Source organism: Heterocephalus glaber, unplaced genomic scaffold, assembly GCF_053883595.1.
Source record: "Heterocephalus glaber isolate CG9 unplaced genomic scaffold, H.glaber_assembly_v1.0 deba00001553, whole genome shotgun sequence".
NCBI lineage: Eukaryota > Metazoa > Chordata > Mammalia > Rodentia > Bathyergidae > Heterocephalus > Heterocephalus glaber.
In genome coordinates, this window is record NW_028258344.1 from 17,308,535 (window position 1) to 17,332,129 (window position 23,595).

The following is a 23,595-nucleotide window of genomic DNA, read 5'->3' on the forward strand; positions in this document are numbered from 1 at the left end:
GTTTCCCTGACCACAGAGTCAGCCATGAAGAAGACAGAGGCAGTTCATTGTGGATGTCAAGGCCAAAAAGCACCAGATCCAACAAGCTGTGAAGGAGCTCTATGTCATTAATGTGGCCAAGGTCAATACCCTGATCAGGCCTGGTGGAGAAAAGAAGGCATGTGTTCAACTGGCACCTAATTACAATGCTTTACATGTTATCAATAAAGTTGGGATCATTTAAACTGAGTACAGCTGGTTAAGTCTAAATACATTTTATTAAGAAAAAAAAATGACATTCTGAATTGATTTGGTCAAAAAAGTGGAGCCTCTATAAATAGAGGAACCTGGTGAAATATCAGGAGTGCACATCTGGATAGAAGGCTCCATCCAGCTCCTTAAAGATTGAAATATGGCACCTCTCACAGTCCAACATCACTACCATCCATCACTAACCAGACCACTCTTTAGTGGGACAGTGTTACCTTCTTCTTCCAAAATCCTCATTTATCAAAATCAGAACCAGGTCAGTAGCCAGAATTGGGTAGAAGTAGTAGTTGGTGGAAGAAATTGGGGCCAGTGCCCAGGAAGGTGACCCAAATCAGCACCAGTTCTCTCACTACTATGGAGAGGAAAGGCATCTGGCTCAGGAAGCACCTGAAAGGTAAGAACAGGCTATGATTCAGTTGCCTGCCTCATGGAAAATGACGGCAACAGCTTAAATGGACTTAGGAAGCAAGGAGAAATGAGTATGAGCCTCCAGGCCAGACACAGGGGTTTGGAGGAAAAAGCAAACAAAAAAAAAAACTTGGACTTCTTCAAGACTTTATATACATTAGGAAGGAAACAAAGGAACAGGGCTACATAATGACCTTCATGGGTCTTAGGCACTTTTACCTTTGTGGGCTTCTTCCTTTATTAAAAAATTTGCAAATCATATACCTGTTCCAAAGCATATAAAGAACTCCTACAACTAAATAGTGATAAATTAATTAATTAATTAAATGGGCAAAATAAATAGTACTGCAAAGAAGACATCTAAATGACCAACAACTATATGAAAAGATACTCAACATCACTAATCATCAGAGAAAGGCAAATCAAAACCACTATGAGATATTACCTCTCCTCTGTGAGGATGGCCACTATCAAAAAACAAAGATAGCAAGGATTAACAAGGATGTGGAGAAATTGGATCCTTGTACACTTTTGGTTGGAATTTAAATTAATACAGCCACTATGTAAATCAGTATGGAAGTTCCCAGAATGTTGAAAGTAGAACTACATATGATCAACCGGTCTCATTTTTAAGGATATATCCAAAAGAAATCCAGGTGTCAAAGTGATATTTTCCCACCCATGTTCACTGCAGCATTACTCACAATAGTCAAGGCATGGAAAACACCTAAATATCCTTCAATAGATGACTGGGTAGAGAAAATTAATACAGGGCTGGGGATTTAGCTTAGTGGCACTGTGCTTGCCTCATGAGCGCAAGGTCCTGAGTTCAATCCCCGGTACTCCAAAAAAAGAAAATCTAATCATATAGTGGAATATTATTCAATCTCAAAAAAGAAAAACCTGCCAGATATAATAATATGGATGCAACTGGAGAACATTATGCTTAGTGAAAAAGCCCAGTCACAGAAGGACAAATACTATATGGTTTCACTTATATGAAGTTGTAGAATAGTCACATTCATAGAGACATGACACAGAATGGTGGCTGCCAGTTGCTGAAGTGAGAGAAATGAGGGTGGGGGTGTTGTTGTTCAGCAGGTATAAAATTTTCATTTGTACAAGATGAACATTGTGCCAATAGATCTCAAATAAAGTGTTCTTACAACAATAAATTTTAAATATATTAAATTATATTTATGACTACACTGAGATAATGATGAATATAATCCAGTCTGGGTTAATTATTGTGTATTAGTTGTTACATTCATTATTTTCTTCTGGTTCTAAATGAACTTAAGTTCATTGAGGAGAACCTGAACATTCCTGATACTACATTTTCATCCAGAAGATAACAGGGTGACCCATAATGGGTGACAGAATAATGACTCAAATTTCACTTCCATCATCTATGTATGACCTTGGACTAATTAATGTATCTGAGTATTAGCTTCATCATAAGTTGTATTATTAGGACTTAAATGAGATAATGTACACAAAATACTTTGCCTACTGCCTATTACAAAGCAATAAATAAATGGTAACTGTTAATAGTAAAAGCAATTTTGAAGCATATCAAAAAATATTTGAAATGGAGTCAAAAGAGGTGGCTTCAAATTCTGGGGTTTTTTCCATAATAGCTGTGTGACCTTGAGCTAAGCACTTAACCTTTCTGAGTCTTAGTTTCATTATCTGTAATAATATCTGCCCTGGCCACCCCACAGGATTACTGAAAGGTTCAAATGAGGTTACAGATGTAGAAGCATGTTTATTTTAACTAAAAGCATTACATAATAAGAATTATTACTAAAGAGGTTGAAAATTATATAGAGGAAAATATACAGTGCCTGGCACACCAGAGCTATTCAGTGTATGTTTATTGAATTAATGAATTAGTACCTCACAAAGCTCTCAACAGTTGAAATATTAAAATCTTGACTAGTATACTTCATTGTGAAAAAAAAATCATTGCAAAGGCAGCCCAAGACAAAGACAACAAAGAATTCCTATGAGGATAGTACAACTAATAATTCTTAACTCTTTTATCAGCATCAAAATGTTTAGGTTGCAAGCTTCTGAAAGATATACATGACTTATACTCACCAGATACTTTGAAATTGAATTTAATTTTCCAGTAGGACTGTTGCTCTTGTAGCCTATTGTAATGTGTCTTCATACCAAAACATTCTTAATTCTGTTATTTCCTTCAACTTCTTTCTTTCCTATTTGTTCAGTAAGGCTCTCAAATTAAAAAGGGCTTATCATACATCCAATTTAAATGAATAAATTGTTCTCTGTGTTATTTTAAATTTGTGATATTCACCATATACTCAGCAGCTGCTTGAGAAATCTACTTTGTATTATAGGAGATACACTGGCTTATTTCATAGTGCAGCAAATACCATAGACATGCTTTGCAATTTGGCAGAAAATTATGACCAAATCTAGGAGCTCTTCACTGACAGACCAGGCCTGATCATTTCTCAGCTTAGGAGGGTGGCTTCTCAATGTTTAAGAACGGTGCACTCAAATGTAAGGAGATCTCATGCTGGCTTTTCATCATTACACAGCCTGTTGAATCACTGAAGCTGTGACCACTTGCTTGTTGCAATGGAAAGTGTCTTTGGAGAATTAGCATGTGGCACATTTTGTGGAAATTTCTCCTTTTGGCAGCATCTAAGTATGAATTGGCATCTCAGCAGTGCAGCTGTGACTATAATTGACTGAAGTTCTCAGCAGAAGGGCACTGACCATCTCTCCCAGGCAAAGAGCTCTATCAGAAGAATCCCATTCATTCCCACATTTCCCAACCTGCTTCTAAATTGCTCATCTCTTTAACTGGATTTATTGATGCCTCTTCTACAGTTTTCTCCTTTCCCCCATCAGTTCTAATGTGGCACTGTGTGTACAGTGGAAGAGTCCCTAGATAGTAGTTTGGATATTAATCAATTTTCATTCTGGGAGGAAAAATATAGAAAAGAATCTTTAGATTTCACTTATAAAGTTTCTGTGACTCTACTCTCTGTCCTGAAAATAACTATCACTAGTAAATTGTCATGAGTGACACATAATAGTTAATAATAGCAAGATTATCTACATGGAAAAGAGAGCAGCTTCCATGAAAGAAGAGAATAAAGTTAGAAGTGTGGTCTTCATTCCTTGCCTATCCGTCTCTTATGAGGATAAAGCAAAGCATTTATCAAGCAGAGAAGTCATTCTGGCACACAAATCTAAAAACCTGTTAGCTCATCTGCCTAGCACAACTTTTACATTTCTCTATGGGACCCAGCTCTGTCCTGAATCTTTTTTAAGGGTTGTATCTTCTCCAAACAGTGGCTCTGCCTATGATTCCTCATTAAATTCCCAGCGTCTCTCTATGTCTGAATCATAGTAGGATCTCAATAAATTTTTATGGTTTGGTGATTAACATAGCCTCAGTTTTGTACATGAAAGCAGCAACCCCAACAGTTGCCCCAGAACAAAATTATATTTTCTTCCCAGACTCCCTAGCTACTGCCATGCCCTATTATAGCGCAACTAAGTGTGTCAGTGATGGCATTTTGCTATCAAAAGCCTCACATGTTGAATTCTAACCTTGAAAGTAAGCCAGAATATCCCACCTTTGGTATACTCATTTTCTCCTACTCTACAGAGAGGAGACCACATGTCATGAACTACTTCATTTATTTGTTAACTAATAGTATTATGGCTTGTTCCCCCCATAGCCTCATGCTGTCATAGGTGGTGCTTTTTCAGAGGTGGCTGGAACTAGAATGTGTGATTGATTCATGGTGCAATGCTAGGATTAAAGGTGCTAGGATTAAGGGTAGGTGATTATAAATCAGTCCACTGATTGGTTTGGCACCACCCTAATCCTGGTAGCATGGATACAATATAAGGGAAAGAAAGAGGCTTGTCTTTTTCCCTCTTGCTTGCTTTGCTACCTTCTGCATGCAATGGACTGTTTCTCCTCTGCAATGCCCATTTGCCATGCTACCCTGCCTTGGAGCCAGCTGATTATAGACTGAAACCTCTACAAACTGTGAACTAAATAAGCCTTTCCCCCTTTAACATTGAGTGTCTGTATTTTGTCTAAACAAAGAAAGAAAAGTAACTAAGATAGAATTTGGTACCAGAGAAGTGGGGTCGTTACTGTGACCGAACCTGACCATGTGGTTCAGGAAACTTTGGGACTGGCTTGTGGGAAGAATTCAGAAATGCCAGCTGAAAAAGTAGAGCTGGAACACCTTAGGCTGTACTTGATGGGAGATTCTGGTCAGAGCTCAGAAGACCAGAAAGCTGATAGAAATCCTGCTACTAAAGAGTAGGCTCAGGAGGTTTCTGCTGGGAAGAAGGACTGCATTAGACTGTTGGACTCTGAACAATGTGCATTATACCTTGATAGGAAGTCTGTCTGCAAGTTTTCTCATGCCCAGACATTTTGCCTGAGACTAAGATTAAGAGCAGCAGACTAATTAATCTTGCAGAAGAAATTTCAAGGCAGTCTAATGTTGAGGCAGTGGTATGGCTACTGTTGGGGTTTTTAGCCAGATTTATGTTGAGAATCAAGAGCAAAGAGCCCAGCAGAATGATTCAAAATGTAAGTTTGGCCAGAAAGAAACCTTGAATAGAGTTGTGGCCTGCAAAAATGGAACAGAGAAGAAATTGGTCGCTGAAAAGAGCAGCAAGAAAAAGCCAAGTCTTTTAGAATAAGACAAAAGATGGCCTGAGGACATCACAAAAACCAACAGAACTCTAGCCTTTTAGCCTCAGAGTTACAAAAGTGATAGACTGCTTTGAGAAGAGAGCCCCAGAGCACCATGTTCGAGAATGGCAGCAGCCTACAGAAGTTGTTCCTCAATATTTGGTTCATACCACTCAACCCCTACAGCCAGGAGAGCAGGAAGCCTGACTACTGCTGCAGCTGGCAGCAGACATTGGCATCATCCACAGGTGCCAGTTTCAGGTACATGCAGAATGCAAAAATTGTAGTGTCAGGAAGGCTTCCACCCAGATTTTAGAAGACCTGGGAGGCCAAGCAGTGTGCCTCTGAGAGGGCAGTGTGTGAAGCTGTGAGAGTGAAGCCAAAAGTACAGTGGAGACTCCAGAAGTTTCGATAAGGCAGGAACATGGATCATCTGAGGGAAACTGCAAGGAGGAAACAGAGCTGGCCCAAGAGAGAAGCTATGGGAGCTACAACCACTGGTAGTGCCATGGGGGCAGGGTCATGCAAGCCCTTTGGAGTTCACATCTTGCCACAGATTGCCAGGGATGCTGAACATGGAACTACAGGATTTAGGGTTTGTCCTGGTGGATTTTGGACTTTCTTTACCCCCATTCCTTTGTATCCCCTTATTTGTACCTTTTGGCTAATGTCTATCTTGTGCCATTTATGTTGGAAGTGTTTAACTTTCTTTTCATTTGTACAGGGGCTCACAGCTCAGAGTGCGCCTTACATCTCAGAGGAGCCTTTGGACTTGGACTTTTCAGTGATGCTGAAACTGCTAAGACTTTAGCAACTCTTAGAGATGGACTAATTGCTTTTTGAGTAAAGGAATATACATGAATCTTTGGGAGGCTGGGGGTGGAATTTTGTGGTTTGTGACTAGATGTCCCCCCAAAGCCTCATACAGTCATAGGTGGGGCTTTTTCATAGGTGGCTGGATCTAGAGTGTGTGAGGCTGGGATTAATTCATGGTGCAATGCTAGGCTCAAGGGCACTAGGATTAAAAGTGTAAGTGATACCCACCCTAAGCAGCCTGTATAAGATATAAAAGATAGGAAGAGCTGTGGTTGTCCCTTGCTTGCTTTGCTACCTTCTGCATGTCATGAACTGTTTCTCCTCTGCAGTGCCTGTCTGCCATTTCACCCTGCCTTGGAGCCAGCTAATTATGGACTAAAACCTCTACAAACTGTGAGCCAAATAAACCTTCTCTCCTTCAACGTTGGGTGTAGGGTATTTTGTCTCAGCAATACAAAAGTAATTAAGACAAATAGAAAGGACACAGTCTTAGAATTATTGGCTCTTGTGCCAGTTGGGGGCTAATATTTTTTTAATTTGGTAGGACATCATTCTAATTTTTAAAAAATATCTTTCCCATATTCCAAAATTACATTGCCTAAACATGATTTTGAAACCTAGTTTTAACATATGCCATACAACCTTCTATTTTAAAGGCAACAACAAAAACCTAAACAAGAGTTTTGACTCTTTCATAATTGGAATAATAGATGCAATGCTATCTACCACATTGGGGTGATCTTAGGTGAGATAACATACATGAAAGTGTCTGGTGCAAAGTAGCTTTTCAACAAATGTCCACTGCTACCCATAAAGGGTCTCTGGAAGGGCCAAAGTGATGAACATTTGAACAAAAACCTGTATCTATAGATGAGAAGACCACAGCAAGACAGTAGGCACAATATGACCTCTGTTTGGGTGGCAGCAATAGGGAAAAAGCTGAGGACACAGATCCATTGTGCTACTCAATGAGGGAAGATGCCTGCTTGCAAATGTCTTTCCCTTGAGAATTAAGAAAAATTCACAGCTTGTGCTAAAAGTCAGCTTGGGTACAGCTCGGGGTTGGACAGTGTGAAGCTGGCAGCAGAATCTATCCCCAAAATACCTATTAGCCCAGATCCCTGTAGGTGAGCTGGAGCCTCTCCTCTTTTCCTAGAAAAAGCATTTCCTCAAACTCCTGTTTTCTGATAGCAGATCAAGTGCTGCTTATGGTTGTGACAGCTTTGGCATTCCATGAAATACATGTAGTGTAGTGTTTTCCTCATTTCCAGAAGACATATCAAGAGTCAAGGGAAGACTCAACTATTCCTGCTCATTCAGATTTTCATTTTAAAGTGAATTAGAATTTGCTCTTTCGCCAGTTGGGGGCTATTCTTTTTCTTTCAGTTTTTTTTTAAATTTTAATTTTAATTTTAATTTTAATTTTAATTCTAATTTTTTAAATTTTATTTTATTGGTACAATTTAGGTATACAATACAATGACATTCATCATTGGAAATTTGCATCTTTACATAACCTCTCTTGGTTTATTTTTCCCCCTTTCCCTGCCCTCCCTTCAATCCCTTCATCCCTTCCTATTTACAAAGACTTTGCTTCCATTTTTTTCATTTTCTCATATTAATTCCATTCCCTTCTTTCCTTTCCCCTACCCCTCCCACTTCCCCTTCCCCTTTGCCTCCTATTTCACATTATCTATTATACCATTTAGTCCTTATTTACACTTTCAGTTTCTCACATTAGAGAAACTAATAGATATTTACACATGTATGTACTGTTCATTTCACTTAAGAGTATCGCCTCAATGTGCATTCATTCAGCTTTAAATATCTCTAGTTTTTCCTTTTTTATAGCTGAGTAGTACTCCATTTTATTTTTTAAAAACATATTTTCTTTGTCCAGTCTCCAGTTGATGGGCATTTGGGCTGTTTCCCAGTTTTAGCTATTACAAATTGTGCTGCTATGAACATGGATACACATATATCACTGTGGTATGATTCTTTTCATTCTTTTGGGAAGATGTCCAACGGGAATAGCTGGATCAAATGGGACTTCCAGTCGTAGTTCTCTGACATATCTACATGCTGATTTCCACAGTGGTTGCACAAGTCTACACTCCCACCAACAATGGAGAAGGGTTCCTCTTTCCCCACCACCCTGGCAGCATTTATTATTGGTTGATTTCATGATAGCAGCCATTCTTTCTGGAGTAAGGTGGAATCTCAGCATTGTTTTCATTTTCATTTCTTGAATGACCAGTGATGATGAAAACATTTCATATGTTTATTTGCTATTTCTACTTCTTTGAGAAATGTCTGTTCATTTCAGAAGACCATTTTCAGATTGAGTCTTTAAATTTGGGAGGTCTGATTTTTTAAGTTCTTTATAGATTTGAGATAGTAGACCTTTGTCTGAGGAACAGCAGGTGAAGATTTTTTCCCACATAGTGGGTTGTCTCTTCACACTGATGGTGGTTTCTCTGGCTGTGCAGAAGCTTTTTAATAAGAAGAGATCCCACTTGTTGATTGTTTATGCTAGTTCATAGGCAACTGAGGTTTTGTTCATAAAATCTTTTCCTACACCAATGTCTTCAAGAGTTCTACCTAACCTCTGCTCCAGGCGATTGACAGTTTTTGTTTTAATATTTAGATCCTTAATCCTTTTCAATTTTACTTTAGTACATGGTGAGAGATATAGGTCTGCTTTTAATCTTTGGCAAGTTGAAACCCAATTTCTCCAGCACCATTTATTAAAGGGGCCATCTTTCCTCCAGTGAGGGTGTTTGGCTCCTTTAGCAAAGATGAGATCACTGACTGTGTCTGAAGTTGTTTCTGCATCTTCTAATCTGTTCCACTGGTCCTCAGGTCTGTTTCTTTGCCAGTACCATGCTGTTTTTATCACAGTAGCTTTGTAGTATAGTTTCAAGTTGGGAGTTGTGATACCACTTGCCATGTCTCTGTTACCTAGAATTGCTTTTGCTATTCTGGGTCTCTTCTTGTTCCAAATGAATTTTTGGATTGTTTTCTCAAGGTCCGTGAAGAATGCTGCTGGGGTTTCAATTGGGATTGCATTGTATCTATATAGAAGCTTTGGAAGTATGGCCATTTTCACTATGTTGATCCTTCCTACCCAGGAGCAGGGGATGTCTTTCCATTTTCTGTTATCACCTTCAATCTCTCTTTTCAGAGTGCTATAGTTTTCAGAGAAGGGGTGTTTGATTTCTTTTGTTAGGTTGATTCCTAGGTATTTCAGTTCCTTGAATGCTATTGTGAAAGGAATTGTTTGCCCTATTTCTCTCTCAGTGAGTCTATTGTTTGTGTAGAGGAAAGCTATTTGATTTCCAGCTACTCTACTGAATTTAGTTATTAGGTCTAGAAGACTTTTGGTGGAGTTCTTGGGGTCTTCCATATAAAGTATCATGTCATCTGCAAATAATGACAGTTTGATTTCTTCATTTCCTATCTTTATTCCTTTTATTTCTTTCTCTTGTCTAATTGCTGTGGCTGATGTTTCCAAAACTATATTGAACAAGAGTGGTGATAGTGGACATCCTTGTCGTTTTCCTGATTTAGTGTGAAGGATTTCAGTTTTTGACCATTTAGTATGATATTGGCTGTTGGTTTTTCATAGATGGCTTTTATCAGATTGAGGTAGAGACCATCTATTCTAATTTTTTGTAGGGTTTTTATCATAAATGCGTGTTGGATTTTGTCAAATGCTTTTTCTGCATCTATTGAGATGATCATATGGTTTTTGTCCTTGGTTCTATTGATAGAGTGTATTACATTGACTGATTTACATATGTTGAACCATCCCTGCATCCCTGGGATGAATGCCACTTGGTCAGGGTGTATGATCTTCTTGATGATCTTCTGCATTCTATTTGCCAGTTCTTATTAAGGATTTTTGCATCTATGTTCATTAGTGATATTGGCCTAAAGTTCTCTTTTTCAGTTGGGTCTTTTCTTTGCTTTGGGGATCAAGGTGATGCTTTCTTCCAGGAATGAATTTGGGAGTATTGCTCCCCTTTCAATTTCATTGAAGAGTTTAAACAGTAGTGGCAGCAGTTCCTCTCTAAATGTCTTGTGGAATTCAGCAGTGAAGCCATTGGGACCTGGGCTTTTCTTAATTGGTAAGTTTTTAATTACATTTTCAATTTCATTGGTTGATATTGAGTTGTTTAGAATTTTAAGGTCTTCTTTGTTCAACTTTGGTAATTCATACATATCTAGGAATCTGTCCATTTCTTCTGTGTTTGCCATATTATTGGCATATAAGTTCTTGAAGGAGATATTGATGATCCTCTGGATTTTTGCTGGGTCTGTTGTAATTTCACACTTTTCATTCTTAATTGCATGGATTTGGGCCTTTTCTTTCCTTTTTCTGATAAGGTTGGCTAACAGTTTGCCAATTTTGTTTATTCTTTTGAAGAACCAACTCTTGGTTTTACTGATTTTTTGTAACATTCTCTTAGTCTCCATTGCATTGATTTCTGCTCTGATCTTTATAATTTCCTCCCTTGTATGAGCTTTGGGTTTGTCCTGCTCTTCTTTTTCTAGAAGCTTGAGGTTCAGCATCAGGTTGTTTAACTGGGCTCATTCTGTTTTCCTAATATGTGTCTTCACTGCTATGAATTTTCCTCATAATACTGCTTTCATTGTGTCTGATAGATTCAGATATGTTATATTGTTATTGTCATTGAATTGTAGGAACTGTCTGATTTCTTCTTTAATTTTCTCTGTGACCCATTGGTTATTCAGAAGTGTGTTGTTCAATTTCCATGTGTTTATGTAATTTTTGCAGTTTCTTTTGCTATTGATATCCAATTTCATCACACTATGTTCTGATAGTATACAGGGTATAATGTCAATTTCTTTGCACTTGCTTAACCATGTTCTATGAGCAAGTATGTGGTCTGTTTTGGAGAATAACCCATGTGCATCTGAAAAGAATGTGTATTCTGATTTTGTGGGGTGGAACACTCTCTATATATCTGTTAAGCTCATTTGTTCAAGATATCAATTCAGTTCTAGTATTTCATTATTTATTCTTTGTGTAGTTGATCTATCTTTTTGTGACAGTGGGGTATTGAGGTCCCCCACTACTATTATATTAGTGTATATAGGACTTTTCATGTCTGTTAGTATTTGTTTTATATAGTTGGGTGCACTAGTGTTTGGTGCATAGGTATTTATGATTGTCATCTCTTCCTTTTGGATTGATCCCTTTACAAGGATGTAGTATCCTTCTTTGTCTCTCTTAATCAGTGTTGATTTGAAATCCACTTGATCTGCAAAGAAGATAGCTACTCCTGCTTTTTTTCAGGTTCCTGTCCCATGGAGTATTGTTTTCCACCCTTTTACTTTCAATATATGAGTTTCTTTTTGAATAAAGTGAGTTTCTTGTATGCAGCATATTGTTGGATTTTGCTTTTTGATCCATTCTACCAATCTATTTCTTTTGATTGGTGAGTTGAGACCATTAACATTGATGGTTTTAACAGAAACATATTGACTTATCATTGTCATGACTTTTTCTTTTTTTTGGATTCTCCCCCTTTGCTTTTAATTTCTTGTCATGCCCAACAGAGTCATTCTGCTGTACTTCCTGGGATTATGATCCTCATTGTCTTTTCTTAGGGTATTGTCTAAATTTTTTTGGAGTGCTGGTTTGGTATTCATGAAGTTCCTAAGGTGGTCTTTGTCATGAAAGTATCTTATTTCTCCATCAATTTTGAAAGATAGTTTTGCAGGGTACATCAATCTGGGCTAGAGGCTGTTTTCTTTTAGGGCTTGGAATATGTCACTCCAAGCTCTTCTTGCCTTGATGGTTTGCGTTGAGAAGTCTGCTGTGATTCTGATGGGATTTCCTTTGTATCTGATTTGTTTCTTTTCTCTGCTTGTAGAAGTTGGTTCTTTTGTTGAGTTTCTGGAATCTTCACAATTATATGCCTATGTGTAGGGGTTTTTTTGACCAAGGCTAGTTGGAGTCCTATATGCCTCACTTATCCGTATGTCAAGTTCTCTTCCCCTGCTTGGGAAGTTTTCTGCCATTACTTCTTTGTACAGTTTATGTTATCTGCACTCTTTCCTGTTTCTTTGTTGTCTCCAATCAGTCTTATGTTATTCTTCTTTGCATCATCTAGCAGCTGCTAGATTGATTTTTCATGGTCCCTTACAATTCTGAAGCAATTTTTCTTTTCCTGGTCACTAATTGCAATTTTATCTTCTATATCTGAAATTCTGTCCTTACATTGGCTCATTCTGCTGTGTAGACTTTCAATGGAGTTTTTAATCTCCAGGACATCTGTTTTTATCTGTTTCATGGATTCCATTTATTTCTTATATTGGGATTCCATCATGTTCCTCAGCTCCTCTATTTTTTTTAATCTGTGTCCTCTCTAGATTTATTAATCATGTCTTGCACTATGGGCACAATCTCTGCTGTTATCTTAGAAATTATTTCTGATTTATTTCCATATCCTCTTTTGCTGCCAGTTCAGGGAGTCCAGGTGGTTGAGTATTAGAGTGTTCCATCTCCTTTCCCTTTGGGGTTGCTGTAGGTGATCTGGAAGTCTGGTTTTGAGACTTGTTTACATGTCTTCTCATTTCAATGGGGGGTGGGTGTGCTGTTGGTGCCTTCATGGCTCATCTCCTCTGCTCTGGGAGTGGTAGAACAGTGACCTGGAAGCTCCTACCTCTGGGCTGGGAGTGGTGGAAAGGTGGCCCAGAAGCCCCTTCCTCTTGGCTGGGAGCAGTGGAATGGTGGTCCGGAAGCCCCTTTCTCTGGGCTGGGAGTGGTGGAACTCATTCTAATTTTTTTAAATATCTTTAGCATCATCCAAAATTATTTAAAAACCTGAAGTATGGTTGCTTTGCCCTAGAGACTCATCTGAATTAGTTGGAGACATTCCAGAATTTTAAAAAATATCTTAAATTGAGAACCTTGTGCTCCATTTTTTTCCCAGCCATGATGAACACTGGCATGCCAAAGCCTCTCTCAGTGGGTGTGAGGGTGACAGTAAGTGGAATTCACAAACTAGGGTGTCCTGACTGTCAGTGAATCTAGGGTCTTGTCCAACTGTGCAGAAACAGCAGCTCTGGGAGTGCACCCTTGCCCAGCCATGGCTCAGTGGCTCAGCACAGACTAGTGTGTTAAAACACTAGAGGAAGACAGTTGTTCAAAGGCAGAGCAGTGAGAACTGGCTGAGCAGATGAAATGTTTACATAGCAGGGAAGGCTCTTGCTCAGCTGCTGGAACCAAACAACATCTGTTGCAGTCCTGCAGGGCCCCTAAGGTTCTCATCACCTCCATGTCAGAAATAGGAGGGGACCTGTCATGTGACACCATCTGTGTGCCAGGGACTTGGGCCAAATGGCCTGGCACTCAAGACTTAATTTCACTCCATCTAGTCTGCACCACAAAAAATCTTGGAACAGACTAATAGCATTCTCCGCCTCTCTCTCATTTACCTAATCTGCCACAACCTCAAAGAAAACACACAACTGATAATCTGTAGCTTTCAGGAGTCCATGGAACTTCTTTCTACCAACACCTCTGATCTGCTGCTCACCTCCTCCAGCTTTCAACTGCTGCAGTTTTGGAAGCCCAGAAAATATTTTTCAGGAAAGCTGAAGAGCCGAAACTGCTGCTCAGGGAACAATGACTGCTGGCACAGTTGTCTTCTCTCACAGGGGAACACAAATGTAACTTACCCAACAAGGCTCATGTGATGGATGGGTTCTTGTCCTGGGCAAGGAGAGAAAAGGCATATCCAAAGAGTGAAGAAAGGGAAACTGTCTTCTTCCCACACTTTATCTCTTATCCTCACCCTCCCTTGCTCCTGTGGGTGCAGCCCATGAACAGCAACCTCAGCATCACCTGGGAACTGACTAGCAGCCTCTCAGACCCTTCTACCCCCACAGTATCAGAATCTGCATTATAAACATCCCTAGGTGATTTGTTTGCCTGTTGAAGTTTGAAAAGCTCTGATCCAAGTCTTAAGGAGGAGTGGAAGGAGATTGCTGCTCAAAGAGAAAGGAAGGAAGGCATCAAGGATCTGGAGATACAAGAGTGCTACACCAAAGTTACTTGTTAATATTAGCAATATTGCCCAGAGGTCTGGCTGCCTTTTCCCTGCCTGTACAGGCTCAGAGACAGGAGAAAAGAACAGGCTATTTGTTAACAATGGCATGTTGACAATGCAAAGGGAGTGTTTCCTCTACCTATCTGTCTACCCTTCTGAGCAGTGGGAGGCCCTGGACCTTAAATCCACCTTTTCCTGAAGCCAGAAAAGAGGCAGTGAAAACCAATTGGAACTTCCCTATGACTCCAAGGCCATTAAATTTTTACAAGATGAAAAGTACTTTTTCCAAAAATAAAACCCAGAGTTATCATTTCAGTAGGCTGGGGAAATGTACAGTTCCTTTTATAACTGTGAATAAGAGCAGTTCTGTAACAATTCTAAATTTCTTGTTCTGATTCTACAATTTTCTCTCCTTAGCAGGAAAAAAAACATAGTAAAATGATCAGGTATTATTTAGAGTTTCAATCCACACCTGGGCCCAACAATACAGTCATCAGATTGCCAAGGTGCTGTCACCACATCCTCAGCAGGGACAGTTTCTCAGATGTCACAGTGCAGTGTTACAACTCTGACCATCAGTGTCCCCATATGTAATAAGCTCTTCTATAGGAACAAGAAACTCAGCACCCTCATAGGCTACCCATGGAAGGAAAGCAAGTAAGGGTGTGTGGGAGGGAGTCTTCAGAAAAGGGAGAGTGTGAATTGAGGCCATAGTTCATCACCAGGTGATATCCACAGCTCCTTCCAGCTCGTTCAGTGCTCCTGTTTGGATTTCACAAAGCTGACATTTGTTTTGACCATGCCAACAGTGGAAGGTGGATTGTGTGTGTTCATTACTCCTCTGCACTTGAAGTTCCTCAGCATCCACGCCAGTAGTGAGACTGGTCATGGGACCCCAGCAGCCCATGCTTTCTCTGTCAATCCAAAACAAGATTGATGATCTGCAAGCAGAAATCCTCAAGGACAGGTTTGCTTGGGTTTTTTTTTGTTGTTGTTCTGCATATTGTTTTAAGAAATTTAAATTACTTGAAACATTTAAAATCAGAAAATTTCACATTTTTAAAGAAGATTCTGGCTTTTAAAAATATGCCAGATTTCTAGCTTCTTTTGAATTGAAAAATCTGATGACATGCTCATTTCCATGGGACAATTAGTTTAAATTGTGGCTGCTTCCCTCTTTACATTTCCTCTCTAGATCCCACTGTCCTCTCCACTCCACAAAGCCTTGCACCTGCCCACTCTATGCTCCTGATTATTTATTCACCTGGTCTCTCAGAAGGCACTTAGGTTTTCAGCCTCTTTTTACAATCTGATGTGAAGATGGTTTCCAATTAGAACTACTCTCTCCTTGAGTCCAGATGATTCAAAATATGGCTGGAGGAGGGTCCACCTCACTTGATTTACCAAGCACAAAGATGTTTCTTTCTCCCAGAACATCAGATAAAAATAAAAGGAAATGCAATGAGAAGAAAAATTAAAAATTAATTTAAAAACCTATGCATTGATTATTTAACAGGATTCCAGCATCAGCAAACATCTACTTGTGTAACTAGCAGTCTCTCTGCGTAGCTTTGTATTGTCTGTCCTCCTCTGGACCTCTCTCTGCTTCCTCCCACTCCTCAGGAACATCCTGCTTTCTATTGCTCTGTATTACCTGGGTGCAGTGCCTTTTATGCCTCTGATTGGGTACAAGGATACTCTCCTGTGTGTTTACTCCAAGTGTCCTTGTGCCACATTTCACTTTTCTTATATAAAACCAACTTCTCTCTTGCTGTTCCTTTGTTTCTATTTTTATTATGAATTAATTTAGATTTACAGAAAATAGTCCAGTACCTCCTGACTTTATTGAAACCTCACACTTTGCCACATTCCCCAAGTTTATTTTTGCCTGAGACATAAAACAGTGTGTGTGTGGTGAAAAGCTCCCTTAGTATTTTGACCCTATCCATTCTCTTGTCTAAGCTTCTAGAGGTAGCAGCAGCCTAAATATTACTCTTCTCTTGCATTACAGTATTTTAAACACACTTTTACATGTAACCATTAGATGCAGGTTCATTTTTAAGTGTTATGCCACTGGAAAATACATCATGATTGATTTTAATGTTTGCTTTTCTTGACAGACATGTAAATTATGTCTATTTTTTACCATTCCCAGCAAAGCCACAATGAGTGTTCTGTATCTGTCTCCTTACACATATGTTCACAATTCTCCTTTATACCACATTAGCAGAACTTTGGGGTTTAAGGCAACACTTTTTTTACCTTTATTTAATTGCCAATTCTTCTCCAAAATAATATTGTTAAAGTTCCCTCTGAAGCAATTTATGAGCACTTACATTCTTCTTCATCTTTCCCAGTGCTTGGTATTGTTAAGGCTTTTAATTGGGATCAAAATGAGAGTGAAATGACATCTTGACATTGCTTACATTTTTGGTTTTTGATCACTGGTTTGATTTGAGTATATTTTCACGTTTATGAACCATGGAGATTTCCCGAAACTTAAGTTGCCTATTCACTTATTTTGTTATCTTTTCTCCATTGGTTTTTCCTCTGTATGTTGATCTATAATCATCCTTTTTCAACAAAATTCTAGTAACAATCATTTGAAAGTTATATGCATCACAAATGTCTTCTCCTAGTGTGTAGATGTGTTTATGAGAGGTCCCTTGTTTTACAGAGTTTGGGTTTTAATGTTTTCCAGTTTGTTAATACTTTCCTTTATGACTTATCCTTTCTATGTCTTGTTTAAGAAATACTTCTGTACTTTGAAGTCATAAATATACTGTCCTATGTTGCTTCTTAAAAGTCTTCAAATTTTACTTTACTCGTTTACATTATTTATCCCTTTTGAATTTGCATATGTTGGGAAGTAGGTATGTACTACTTTCCATCTTTATTGAAGACTATTTTTCCATACTAATCTGCTATATTACCTCTGTCATATGTGTATTTTTATGCATATTTAGAGCTCTTTCTGTGGTCTTTATTCTGTTTTATTGTTCCTTTTTAATCTGTCCCACACCAGTTTCATGTGTTTATAGTAGAGTCCATTACTTTCTGTATTTCAAATTACGTTAGCTCTTCTTAACCATTTGCTGTTCTGTGTGACTTAAAATCAGCTTGTTTTGTATCATGAGGATCTTTATTGGGATTTCAATTAGAATTACATTGTTACAGATTGATTCATAATTTCACTTTGAAGATATATCTTCCATCAGGTTAAGGAAGTTTCTATCTGTAGTTTGAGAAGAATTCTTAATCCTAAATGAGTGTTGAATTTTGTCAAATACTTTTTATCCATCTGTTATTACAGTCATATAGTTTATGACATAACCACCTGTAATCTGTTTAAAATAGTTTATTTTATTAATAAAGTTTTAAATATTAAACTATGCTTACATTCCTTGAATAAATATTTCTTGGGTATACACAATGCAGAACAAACTTACTGTTTATAATTAAATGGTAGTAAGATTCAGTAGTGAGATTAATCTGTAATGAGTAGTGAGATTCAGTGGTAAGATTAATCTGCAATTTTCTTATACTTTCCTGTTTTTGTTGTTGTTGTTTTTTTATTTTGGTGGTGGGGATCAAACTCAGGACCTTGTGCTTGCGAGGCAGGCTGCGGCACAACTTAACTAAATCCACGGCCCTACTTCCCTGTTTACTTTTAGTTATCAGCCAATTTGAGTTAGGTAGCTTTCTCTTTTATTTTCTATTTATATAATAAAGGAATAATTTGTTCCTTGACAATTTCTGATACATGATTTATAAAACCATTCAGGCATTGATTTCTTTTGTTAGGTTGATTCCTAGTTATTTCAGTTTTTTAGTACAATAGATAATGTGAAATAGGAAGAAAAGGGGGAAAGGGGAAAGAGAAGTGGGAGGGGTAGGGGAAAGAAAAGAAGGGAATGGAATTAATATGAGAAAATGAAAAAATGGAAACAAAGTCTTTGTAAATGGGGAGGGATGGAGGGGTTGAAGGGAGGGTGGGGGAAGTGGGAAAAATAAAAACTAAAAAAAAAAATTGTTTTAAAAATTTCAAGCATTGTGTATTTGGGTAAAGGATACCTTTTTTCCCTTAAATTCTTTTATTGGTACATTTTAGGTATACAGTACACTTACATTTCTCACCGGATGCTTGTACCTGTACGTGATGCATCTTGGTTCTTATTTTTTCCCCTTTCCCTGTCCTCTCTTCACCCCCTCCACCCTTCCCTATTTACAAAGACTTTGTTTCCATTTTTTCCCTTTCTTATAATTTTCCCTTTCCCTTCTTTCCTTTCCCCTTCCCCTCACACTTCCCCTTTTCTTCCTATTTCAAATTATCAATTATTCATTTTAATCATTTTAACCCTTGTTTACACTTTCAGTTTCTCACATCAGAGAAACTATTCAGTATTTACACATGTGTGTCCTATTTATTTCACTTAAGAGTATGGCCTCAAAATAGGACGCATGTGTAAATACTGAATAGTTTCTCTAGAGTGAGAAACTGATAGTGTAAACAAGAGTTAAAATTATTAAAATGAATAATTGATAATTTGAAATAGGAGGAAAAGGTCCAAAGACAAAGGAGTGAAGGTAGGGGAAGGGGAAAGGAAAAGAGAGAAAGGAAAAACTATGAGAAAAGAAAAAAAATAGAAATGAAATCTATGTAAATAGGGAAGGGTGGAGGGGGTGAAGGCACAGGTAACTGGAAAAAAAATAAGAACTAAGATACATCATGTACAGGTACAAAAACCCAATGATAAATGTAAACAAATTGTATACCTAAAATGTACCAATAAAATTAATTTTAAAATTTTTTTAAAAAGACTATGGCCTCAATATGCATCCATTTAGCTATAAATGTCTCCAGTTAATTGTTCCTTATGGCTGAGTAGTATTACATTTTATTAAAAAAAACACACACACACATTTTCTTTATCCAGCTTCCAATTGATGGGCACTTGGGCTGTTTTCAAGCTTTACCTATTACAAACTGTACCGCTGTAAACATGGGTGCACATATATCACTGTGGTATGATTCTTTTAATTCTTTGGGGAAGATACCCAGAAGGGGAATAGCTGGATCAAATGGTACCTCTAGTCCTAGTTCTTTGAGCTATCTCCATTCTGATTTCCACAGTGGTTGCACCAGTCTGCACTCCCACCAATAATGGAGAAGGGTTCCTTTCTCCCCACACCCACACCAACATTTGTTATTGGTTGATTTCTTGATAGCACCCATTCTTTGTGGGGTGAGGTGGAATCTCAGTGTTGTTTTCATCTGCATCTCTCAAATGACCAGTGATGTGAACATTTTTTCATATGTTTATTTGCTGCTTTTATTTCTTTGTCTGAGAAATGTCTGTTCATTTCAGTTGCCCATTTTTGAATTGGGTCTTTATATTTGGGGGGGGGTCTGATTTTTTTAAGTTCTTTATATATTCTAGATAGTAGACTTTTGTCTGAGGAACAGCTGGTAGCAATGTTTTCCCACATTTTAGATTGTCTCTTAGTTCTGTTGGTGGTTTCTCTTGCAGTGCAGAAGCTTTTTAATAAGATGAGATCCCACTTGTTGATTGTTTGTGCTAGTTCACGGGCAACTGAGGTTTTGTTCATAAAATCTTTTCCTATGCCAATGTCTTCAAGAGTTCTACCTAACTTATCTTCCACGACGTTTAGTGTTTCTGTTTCAATATTTAAATCTTTAATCCACTTTGATCTTCATTTATTGCATGGTGATAGATATGGGTCTAGTTTTAATCTTTGACAAGTTGAAATCCAGTTTTTCCAACACCAATTATTAATTAGGCTAACTTTCCTCCAGTGAGGGTGGTTGGCTCTTTGTCAAAGATGAGGTAGCTGAGTATGTCTGTTGTTTCTGCATCTTCCAATCTATTCCACTGATTCTCAGGTCGTTTTCTTTGCCAGTACCATGCTGTTTTTATCACAATAACTTTGTAGTTTTGTTTCAAGTGGGGGATTGTGATACCCCCTGCCATGTCTCTGTTGCCTAGAATTGCTTTTGCTATTCTAGGTCTCTTCTAGTTCCAAATGAATTTTTGGATTGTTTTCTCTAGTTCTATGAGATATATTGTTGAATTTCAACTGGCACTTCATTAAATCTATATAGCAGTTTTGGAAGTATGGCCATTTTCACTATGTTGATTCATCTTACCCAGGAACAAGAGATGCCTTTCCATTTTCTTGTATCCTCTTCGATCTCTTTTTTCAGAGTGCTGTGGTTTTCAGTGTAGAGGTCTTTTGCTTCCTTTTTTAGATTGATTCCTAGATATTTCAATTTTTTTGGATGCTATTGTAAAAGGAATTGTTTCTCTCAGTGAGTCTGTTATTTGTGTGCAAGAAGGCTATTGTTTTTTGAGTGTTCACCTTGTATCCAGCTACTCTACTGAATCTGTCAATTAAGTCTAGAAGTCTTTGGGTGGAGTTTTTTGTCTTCTATGTAGAGTATCATATCATCAGCAAATAATGACAGTTTAACTTCCTCCTTTCCTATCTTTATTCCTTTTATTTCTTTCTCTTTTCTAATTGCTGTGGCTAATGTTTCCAGAACTGTGTTGAACAGCAGTGGTGATAGTGGACATCCTTGTCTTGTTCCTGATTTTGGCATGAAAGTTTTCAGTTTTTGACCATTTAGCATGATGTTGGCTGTTGGTTTTTCATAGACAGACTTAATCAGGTTGAGATAAAGACCTTGTATTCCAATTTTCTGTAGGGTTTTTATCATGAATGGGTGTTGGATTTTGTTGAATGCTTTTTCTGCATCTATTGAGATGATCATATGGTTTTTGTCCTTGACTCTGTTAATATAGTGTACTACATTTATTGATTTACGAATGTTGAACCATCCTTGCATCCCTGGGATAAATCTGACTTGGTCAGGGTGTATGATCTTCTTGAAGATCCTCTGTATTCTGTTTTTCAGTATCTTGTTGAGGATTTTTGCATCTATATTCATTATGGAGATTAGCCTGTAGTTCTCCTTTTTGGTTGGGTCTTTCCCTGGTTTTGGAATCAAAGTGACACTTGCTTCCAGGAATGAATTTGGAGTTATTGCTTCCCTTTCATTTTCATTGATGAGTTTAAACAGTAGTGGCAGTAGTTCCTCTCTAAATGTCATGTAGAATTCAGCAGTGAAGCCATCAGGACCTGGGCTTTTCTTTGTTGGTAAATTTTTAATTACATTTTCAACTTCACTCATTGTAATTCGGGTATTTAGAATTTTTATATCTTCTTCATTTAACTTTGGCAATTAGTATATATCTAGGAATCTGTTCATTTCTTCTGTGTTTTCCATTTTATTAGAGTACAGATTCTTGAAGTAGGTATTGATGATCCTCTGGATTTCTGCTGGATCTTTTGTGACTTCACCTTTTTCATTCTGAATTGCTTGGATTTGAACCTTTTCTTTCCTTTTTTTGATAAGGTTGGCTAAGGGTTTATTGATTTTATTTATTTTTTCAAAAAACCAACTCTGATTCATTGATTTTTTTATATCATTCACTTAGTCTACATTGCACTGATTTATGCTCTGATATTTATAATTTTCTCTCGTACAAGCTATGGGTTTGTCATGCTCTTCTTTTCTAGGAGCTTGAGGTTCTTCATTAGGTTGTTTATTTGAGCTCTCTCTGTTTTCCTAATATGGGCATTCACTGCTATGAATTTCCCTCACTGAACTGCTTTCATTGTGTCCCATAGCTTCCTATATGTTGTATTGGCATTATCATTTACTTGTAGATACTGTCTAATTTCTTCTTTAATTTCCTCTGTGACCCATTGGTTGTTTAAGAGAGTGTTATTCAATTTTCATGTGTTTGTGGGGGTTTTGTGGTTTCTTATGCTATTAATCTCTAATTTTATTGTACTATGGTCTGATAATATATAGGGGGTAACTTCAATTCTTTTACATTTACTTAAACATGTCCCATGAGCAAGCATGTGGTTTATTTTGGAGAATGACCCATATGCAGCCAAAAAGAATGTCTATTCTGATTTTGTGTAGTGGAACACTGTCAACATATATTAAGTTCATTTGTTCAATACCTTGGTTCAGTTCTAGTATTTCATCGTTGATTTTTTGTCTAGACAATCTATTTCTGATAGTGCAGTATTGAGGTCCCCAATTCAACTGTATTAGTGCTTATTTGGTTTTTCATGTCCATTAATATTTGTTTTGTATAGTTGGAGGCATTCATATTTGGTGCATATGTATTTATGATTGTCATCTCTTCCTATTGGATTGTTCCTGTCACAAGGATGTAGTTACCATCTTTGTCTTTCTTAATTAGTTTTGGTTTGAAATCTCCTTTATCTGTAAATAAGATTGCTACCCCTGCTTTTTTCCAGGTTCCTGTCACATGAAGAACTGTTTTCCATCCTTTTACTTTCAGTCTATGAATTTCTTTTTGAGTTAGATGTGTTTTTTGTATACAGCATATTGTTAGATTTTGCTTCTAAATCCATTCTGCCAGTATATTTCTTTTGATTGGTGAATTGAGGCCATTAACATTGATGGTTATAATTGATAGATATTGACTCATCCTTGTCATGTTGTTTTACTGTTATTGGCTCTTTTATTTTTTATTTTTCCCCTTTTCCCTTTAGTTTCTTGCCTTGCCTGGTGGCTTCACTCTGTTGGGCCTCCTGGAGTTGTGAACTTTATTGTCTTTTTCTAGGATATTGTTTAGAATTGTCTGGAGTGCTTGTTTGGTGTTCATGAAATTTCTCAGGTGTTCTTTGTCATGGAAGTATCTAATTTTCCCATCAATTTTGAAAGATAGTTTTATAGGGTTCATCAATCTGGGTTGGAGGCTGTTTTCCTTTAGGGCTTGAAATACATCACTCCAAGCTCTCCTTGCCTTGAGGGTTTGCATTGAGAAGTCTGCTGTGATTCTGATGGGCTTTCCTTTGTAGGTGATTTGTTTCTTTTCTCTAACTGCTTGTAGGATTTTACTCTTCTGTTGGGTTTCTGGGGTCTTGACTATTACATGTCTAGGTGTAGTTTTTTTTGATCGTGGCTAGTTGGAGTTCTACATGCCTCACTTATCTCTATGTCCAATTCTCTACCTCTGTTTGGGAAGTTTTCTACTATTACTTTTGTGAACAGTTTTTTTTTAATGTCAATTGTACTTTCTCCTGCTTTTTCATGGAGTCCTATCAGTCTTATGTTATTCTTCTTTGCATCATCTAGCAGCTGCTGGATTGCTTTCTCATGGTCTCTTACTATTTTGAAGAAATCTCTGTTTTCATGGTCACTAACCACAATCCTGTCTTATATATCTGATACTCTATCCACATTTGCTCCATCTGCTGTGAATA

At 37.7% G+C, this 23,595-nt stretch overlaps 1 protein-coding gene across 1 annotated transcript in view; it reads left to right on the top strand.

Moving 5' to 3' along the window:
• The window catches only part of Kcnb2 (potassium voltage-gated channel subfamily B member 2), a 443,261-nt gene that overhangs the window by 354,847 nt on the left and 64,819 nt on the right, over positions 1-23,595 (top strand). The window lies entirely within an intron of this gene.